Raw genomic sequence first — 8,140 nt, 5'->3', positions numbered from 1 at the left:
AGGGCATATGAGCGGAGTGTGTGAAATATAGTCGGAGCGCAGAGCGGGTTTTAATCCAAAGGCCAGAGCGATGGTTCCTTTTCGTGCCAGTTCCAAGACTGGCCACTAGATGGCAGTACAAGGCCATCCACTGGCTCAAACAGACAGAACACAGAAAGAGGACGAGGTGACAGCCCAAAACAATCTACTGTTCTTTACAAACTGAAAAGGGTTTCAATCGACAGGCTCTGTCCAGCAACAGAGCCGCTGCATGTCAGTTTAGGCCACATCGGGCAGTGTGTCCCAGCCGTAATTCAGTGGAAAACGTCAGCAATTGCTCCCTCTTTTAAATTTGAGCGAGCGTGGAGCGATTTCACCATAGCTGAATGACATTTTAGGTGAGCGGAGAGCGCTCTTTGAGCGGAGCTGTCTGGTATAACCCACGAAAGCAGGGAGCAGAAATTCTCGCCGCTCAGCTCCGCTCACATGCTCTGGTGGAAAGTGATCATGTCCCGATCATTTGTAAATTTGGCAGATGTTTAATTGAAGAACCAGTCAATCTGGGCTTGAGGCTTAATTATGAAAGAGCTAATTGGATCAAGTTTGAGGATGATGTGAATATGGGTTTATCAATAATAGATAGTGAGAAAGGGGTAGATGAGTGGAATAGTTCTTTAACCATGGTATTGAGGTCAGCTGCAGTCCAGAATATTCCTAAGAGCTAAAATCCCTGTAAAAGGATCAATAGTTCCACGGTGGACCGAAGAATGTAACTTTGTAGTCCAAACTAGAAACAGGGCCTATAGAAGATTAAGAAAACATCAAATAAAGAGCTATGCTATTGGGTATAATAGACTAAGAGTTAAAATCCCTGTAAGAGGATCAATGCTAAGGCTAGACGTGTCACCAAGGAGGCGAAGAAACAACATCCAAAGGTTTCTTCAAATCTGTGTTTTTTGAAGCTTGCTAGTACCTTGTCACCAGCACAGAGTGTATAACGAACCTTAATATTCTTAACTTTAGCTGACACAAACTCAAACTAATAAGTGTATTTCCAGCTAGAAAACATGCATCTCTCTCCACCCTCCATTGTTTTTTGTGTCTGTTCACTGCGTGCCGTTACACTTGAGTTGCCCTCATGAAAAACATACACACAGACGCCTCACTGAGCACTGGACTGTACATAACAGTAATTAGCAGCTGTAAATACATAAAAACATTATAAAACACACCCTGTGGTTTGGTGCTGACCTGTATACTGAACATATAAGGAGTAGTTAACAGTGTTTTTGGTTCCTTTCAGTTTCCTGAATATATCTGTGCGTGTGTGAATGTGTAAATGAGACATTAACTTATAACGCTTTGTAGAAGGAGCTTTATAAAGTTCACTACATTCACTTGTATCAGTTCACGGGGCTGAGCTGCCACCTCCTGGATGGCAGCGACGTTGGCCACGTGATTTCAAGTGGGCGGGAATAAAACAAAAGTTCGTAGGCCTTCATGATGTCCGAACATCGAATCTCTGCAGAGTGGTGAGAGCGGCTAAGAGACAGAGTTAAATGGGGGAAGACGAGAGTGACGTTGTGGCTAGTTTGATAGCATGGCCTTTTTCAAGGCGGCCTTTCACAGAAAAACTTTAAATAGGAAAACGGAAGACCAACTCCAGAACTGGAATTAAAAGAAAAGGTTAAGAAAGTGCAAAGGCAATTCAAGACCAAAAATTATCAATGATATCCATGGATGATGGGCTTTAAGAAAACAAACAGGCTGTACCGCTGGAGTTGTTTACCGTTTACAACTGACAAGTCATCAACCTGGGTCAGCGGTGGATTTGTCAGCCTTACAAATCTGACAAAGTCAGCCCACCGATATCAAGATTGTGCGGCACACCTGCAAATGACGGTCAGTTTGAAAATTTGACGACTTGACACAAGAGTTGATCTTCAGCTAGTTGAGCAGTTTGAGTTTCTGGATTTTTTGGCAGGGTATGACAGCCCTCTGCGCTGTCATCTGGATTCGGCCACTGTTTTCATTGGCACCTCCAGCAAAATTCAGAATGACCTGAATCAATCGGTGGCAGATGTAATGACCGAAGCAATGAGGGAAGAGGTGAGGAACACATCTTTTGTCTCCGTTTTGGTAGACGAGACAACTGACATAAGTAACACTACTCAGATGTCATGTGTCCTGCGTTACACCACTGACGGTGGTGTCAAGGAGCGCTTTTTCCAGTTTGGTGATGTCAGTGGTGATAAGCGCGCAGAAGTGGACACAAATGGCCAGCATAGAGTCTACAGGGTTAATGAAATACATCACAATTCACTCATTTTGCGAATGTAAACGCAGATGCTGACAATCCCCATATGAAAACTTGCCTGGAGCAGCTCTAATGTGGTTGCACTGTGTACTGTCTGCTGCAGAATTTGGTGTCTTGTGGATATTCAGTTAAGATGGAAAGCACAGAATCAAAGAATATTATACAACACAAGGATAAATACACATTCAAAGGTCTGTATATAATACACCCTGCATGTCTGCACACTAAAATAAATACAGGACAAATCCATACACATCAAATGAACAGACAAATGAATGGATGCAGTATCCTCCCTGCAAGCTTATGTACACGCAGTACACAGCACAAACATCATAAGAGGCCAAATCAATTTCACCTCAATCTCAAGTTTTTCTATTTCAAGGTCCAATTTTCTAATTGTCCTCTTCTTTATTTCGGACTCCAGTGCAACTGGTACTGCATGTCTATATCTGCCAGTTGTATTTGGTGCCGGAGGTGGTTGTTATTATTATTAGCTCATCTATTTATCAAAGAGTTATAGTCTGATGGAATTACATTCACACTGTCAGCTTCACTCATATCTGCAGTCCATTTCAATTAAAAATTCAACTGATTCATAATCAGAGTAGAACTGCGTTTTTGGAGATGTGAATTAACTATGTGGACTGTAATTGTGATGTTTCAGTGGAGCGGTGAGTGTGTAATTGTGCACTACTTACGCATTCAGGCGGTCTGCAATACTTTGCCACACTTTCTCTCTTTGCTTTATCACTGTGGCGGTGTTGCCTTATTTTTAATTATGCATTTTACCTCCTCGTTTGCCTCCATAAGGATTTCTGACTCTGGCGGGGAAAAGTAAGCCACTCTACTTGCCATGGTGAATCAGTGAATCTGTGATTGGTGGCGAGGTCTATTTGAGGGAGCTGTGAACGCGCACTTATCCAGGATTGGTTTCATCTGGCTTGATGAATCCGTGTCTGCTCATCCTGGCTCGATCTTTGTGCAACCAATTAAGCCTGGACGCTCTTGTTTTGGATTCACTGAGCTCAGCTCAGTCACTTATCCTGAATGTCTTAATCCTACTTTTGTGCAACGGGCCCCAGGTTGTACTGTCTGCTGCAGAATTCGGTGTCTTGTGAATATTCAGTTAAGTTATTCATCAATTAAGCTCATTATTAACACAAGGTGCCAACTGTAAATCAGGATTTGAACCTTCTGATCACCAGTCCACCAGTAACCAGTGTTATACTAGGTTGCACTCCTTCGAGGTCTGTGGATAAGTTTTAGCACAGAAAGCAAGTTACTTTCAAGAGATCTCTACTTGTAGCAATCAGTGGACGATCTCAACCCACTAACCCTTACCCAGACGATTGCTGCTGGAAATCCGAACATGTCAGATAACCATGATTTTGACCAGCTGGTTCTGGTCTTCCAAGCCCGGGGAGGCTGCACTATGAGCGGGCACACACCAGAGCATGTGAGCGGAGCTGAGCGGCGAGAATTTCTGCTCCCTGCTTTCGTGGGTGTTCGCTGCTTCGCTCCATCGCTCCATCGCTCCATCGCTCAAAGTTATACCAGACAGCTCCGCTCAAAGAGCGCTCTCTGCTCACCTAAAATTTCATTCAGCTCCGGTGAAATCACTCCACGCTCGCTCAAATTTAAAAGAGGGAGCAATTCCTGACGTTTTCCACTGAATTACGGCTGGGACACACTGCCCGATGTGGCCTAAACTGACATGCAGCGGCTCTGTTGCTGGAGAGAGCCTGTCGATTGAAACCCTTTTCAGTTTGTAAGAACAGTAGATTGTTTTGGGCTGCTGTGTTCTGTCTGTTTGAGCCAGTGGATGGCCTTGTACTGCCATCTAGTGGCCAGTCTTGGAACTGGAGCGAAAAGGAACCATCGCTCTGGCCTTTGGATTAAAACCTGCTCTGCGCTCTGACTATATTTTGCACGCTCCGCTCCCCACTCGCTCCGTGCTCCACCGATCTTTGTGACCTGAAAATGCTCAAGACAACACTGTACACGGCCATTTGAACTACAGTGAAAATAACACATTTACACTCAAATCAAAGTTACACACAAATTATACATATTAAATAGTTATATTCTCAGTAAAAAAATAAACAAAAATAATAATTAAACTTATTATTTCCTAGAGGTTTACTTGTATTTTGTGCTAAAACTCAAAGTTTCTCAGCTTGATTTTGCATCTATTATCTATCTCTCTATTTACAGCTCATCAGTCCACGTGAATGTTTACTGTTGCTATGGCAACAAGAGACCGCTGACGTTAGCATCTGTGAGCTAGCTTAGTTAAATCATCTGAACAATAAAAACCCATAATACCACAATTCGGTATATGTGAACAAAATCAACCACAACTACCAACAATCACAGCCCTTCAACTCTGGGCTAACATACTGTCACAAGTTAGACTGTGTAAGTTATGTAACCCTCTTTTCTTGTCTGGTAGAGTATTCCAGTCATTTCTGGCTGGCTACAGATACAAATAGCGGGCTACAGTTCTCGTTTCATCAGTCTTCTTTTAATGCTCACCAAAACGGCAGAACAGTACCATATCCCTGAGCTCACATGTCGGGGTTCACAATACAACAACTACCTCGATCCACTAGGCTGACCACCACCCTAACCCTAACCCTAACCCAAAGCACTACAAAATGACAATGAAATATATAATATAACAGTAACATAATAATAATGTATTTAGCAGTAACTTAAGTAATACAAATAATATACATAATAAACATATATAAAATATAATAACATAAAAATGATCCAAAATATAAAGTGTACTGTAATTACGGTTACAGTCTTCCCTTGGTCCAAGTAGAAATGTCCTCATTTCAAACAACCTTTGTAATGTAAACACATGACATTATGAAGGCAAAAATCACAAACAATCCCATTACCTTAATACCCTCACTCACATTGTTAGCCTCGGCAAACTCAACACAAGTAATTCACCTTCAGTCAAAACAAAATAATTACAATTGAGCAGGCAGAAATAAAGCAGTAACCTGATACATACTCAAATAACAGTCAGGTGTAAACAACCAGATAATACAAAATCACAGCTCCCAAATAACATGAAACACAACATATAAGGGTCTGTCAAAGTCCAAACACTTTACGTAACAAAGTCTCTGTACTTGCTCGCCTAATCTGGCGTCCACAATGAGATGTGATCAGTAGGGGCTCCTGCGGAGGTGGGCAAAGTCCATCTGTGTGGCCCATGGTTGAAGAGTGGGGGGGGGGGGGGGGGGGGACAGACCAGGGGAATGAGGGGATGATGGAGCACTGGGCAGAGGAGCAGTATTGACAGGGGCAGGTACATGTGGGGGTGTGGGAGGGTGAAAAGGCAGGGCCCCTGAAAGGGCAGTAAGAGGGAGAGGAGCTGATGTCACTGACGTGCCCCTTTCAGCTGGCACTGAGGGTGATAGGCTGCCAACTCAGGCGGCTGGCAGGGTCCTTCTGTAAGTCTTTAATCTGTTGGTGAACAATCCATATCCATGAGCATGCATTCCTAGGATCTGTAATCTTGTAGGTGACTCCAGGGTGTCCGTCTCTTCTCATCCTTTTCTGGACCACAAATGGACCCTTCCATCTGGGAGTTTATTCATCCTTTGTACTGTGGCCATCCAGGAGAACAAGGTCTGATGATGAGGTCTGATTCAAATTGGCGGCCTTGATCGGTGTGAATGGGTTCTGGCACGCCGTGTTGTCTGATATAGTCTTCAAAAATGCACTTTGCCACAGTAGTAGCACACTGGTCTTTCATTGAGAACAGATTAACATGACCTGTGAAATAGTCCATCACTACCAGAACATATCTGTTACCTTGTGTAGTGACAGGTAGTTCGGTGATGGCTGCAGCAATCTTCTGGAACAGCCTCTCTGCATGGATTGGCCGTAGTGGTGCTCTGCCATGTGGAGTCGGGGAACCCCAAGTTTGACATGGCAAGCACTCAGCACCAAATTTATGAATATCTCGAGTCATGTATGGCCAATAATAGATGCGTCTTGCTCTTTGCAGCGCACGTTCTGCACTCAAATGACCACTGAACTGATTTCCATGCAAACCTGACAAAGCTGTGGGAATGAGAGCTGCAGACAGAACAACTTGAAAGTTTGCAGGTGTGTGAGAGCTTTGTTTGACTTTCCTACAGAGTATCCCCTGTCGAATGATCAATTTGGGGTACTCATGCCAGAGTTTTCTCAATATGGGGGAGGAATGTTTGAGTCGGCCTATTGGTGGTCTAGGAGCCCTGTCCTCTAGCCATGCATTGACTGTACTGAGACATCCATCCTCCCTTTGTAGGAGACACTGCTGCTTGATAGTTAGGGTAATTAATCACCGGCAATTAATCATACGCTCGTGAATGGGGCACCACCTCCGTTGTTTAGTTATTGGAATAGTCCGGAGTTTGACTTGAGCAGTTTGTTTAATTTCAAATTAATTTATTCAGTCTCAGTTTTCTGAAGCAGTGACTTCTTTGCACATATCCATCGGTTCTCCACGTTACAATTAAGTTCCAGACAAACAATTATATATATATATTTATTGACTAAATAATTCGGTGTAAAATAAATGAAATGACAATTTTAGATGAACAACAACAGATAACAGAAAATGCAAAGACTGTAATTAGGCAAGTAATGAATTTATGCGACTGTCGGCAGATGGTGAAGTTAAAGGGTTGGGTTTTTATATATTAAATATTACGGGAGTAATTTTTAATATATTTAATATATAAAAACCCAACCCTTTAACTTCACCCTTTAAATATTATGGGAGTCATTTTTAATATGGCCTATGCCCATTGTGTGAACTGGATTTGGCCCCAGTAACAGCAACATCCCGCGACCCTCACGGATTAAGCGGAAAGAAAATGAGACACATTTTTAATATTATGAAGACCATAATCTCAATTCTCTTAAGTTCATAAGATAGAAAGCCAGAACTTTAGACAGAAATCAGAACTTTAGACATCACTCATTCTCACGTGTGTGGATCCAGCTGTATGAAGACGTTCAGCCTGTTTTCTCTGGGAGTCAGGAGGTCCTGAAGTTTGGTTTCCTCAAGTGTTCTGGGTTCAACTGCGGACTTGCCGTGTTGGTACGGTGGCCGGAGGGAAGGCCTGTACTCTGTTGAGGAACTCTCGGTCCGAAGGCCCAGCAGGGTTTCTGCCTTGGGAGCACTGTGGGCAGAGTCGGTCTTGGCTGGGAGCACACAAAGTCTCTTTTGTTGGAGACACCTTGCAAGGCTTCTGAAGCAGATAATGACTTCAGGGTTCTTCATCAGATGATCATAGTCTTGAAAAAGACTTTTTCTGTGTTGTTTCAGGTGGTGGTTTGTAAGTTCTGATTCTGATCTGGATCAGGCAGTATGTTAAAATCAAGAATCAAAAAGAAAAAAAATCTTGTTCTGTTAAACTCGGATAAAAGTAAAGCACTTGAAGTGGTGGCTTTTCTTAGAGCTTGTTGCAAAAATAAGTAACAGTTACTTTAAAATAAAAATAAAAAGGAAAGAAAGAAAGAAGAAAAGAGAAGAGAAGAGAAGTAGACAGAAGAAGTGGACAGAAGAGAAGTCAGAGAAGAGAGAGAGTCCGAGAAGAGAGAGGAGCAGAGCATCTCTCTCTGCCTTTATGACCTGCAGCAGGCAGACTGAAAAAACGGAGGTCCCTCCTTCTGTGCCTTAATTTAGGCTCATAAAAGTTCAATCTAACTAAACTATTGTTTTCATGTTTTGAAATTATGTTTAACCTTTCCAAAACTTCACCATGCTTACAAGTTGAATTTTTGTCTTTGCGAAAAGATGCCACATGATTATGATCACTTATCATT

Source organism: Acanthopagrus latus, unplaced genomic scaffold, assembly GCF_904848185.1.
Source record: "Acanthopagrus latus isolate v.2019 unplaced genomic scaffold, fAcaLat1.1, whole genome shotgun sequence".
NCBI classification, from domain to species: Eukaryota; Metazoa; Chordata; class Actinopteri; order Spariformes; family Sparidae; genus Acanthopagrus; species Acanthopagrus latus.
Note: the sequence above shows the minus strand (reverse complement) of the source record.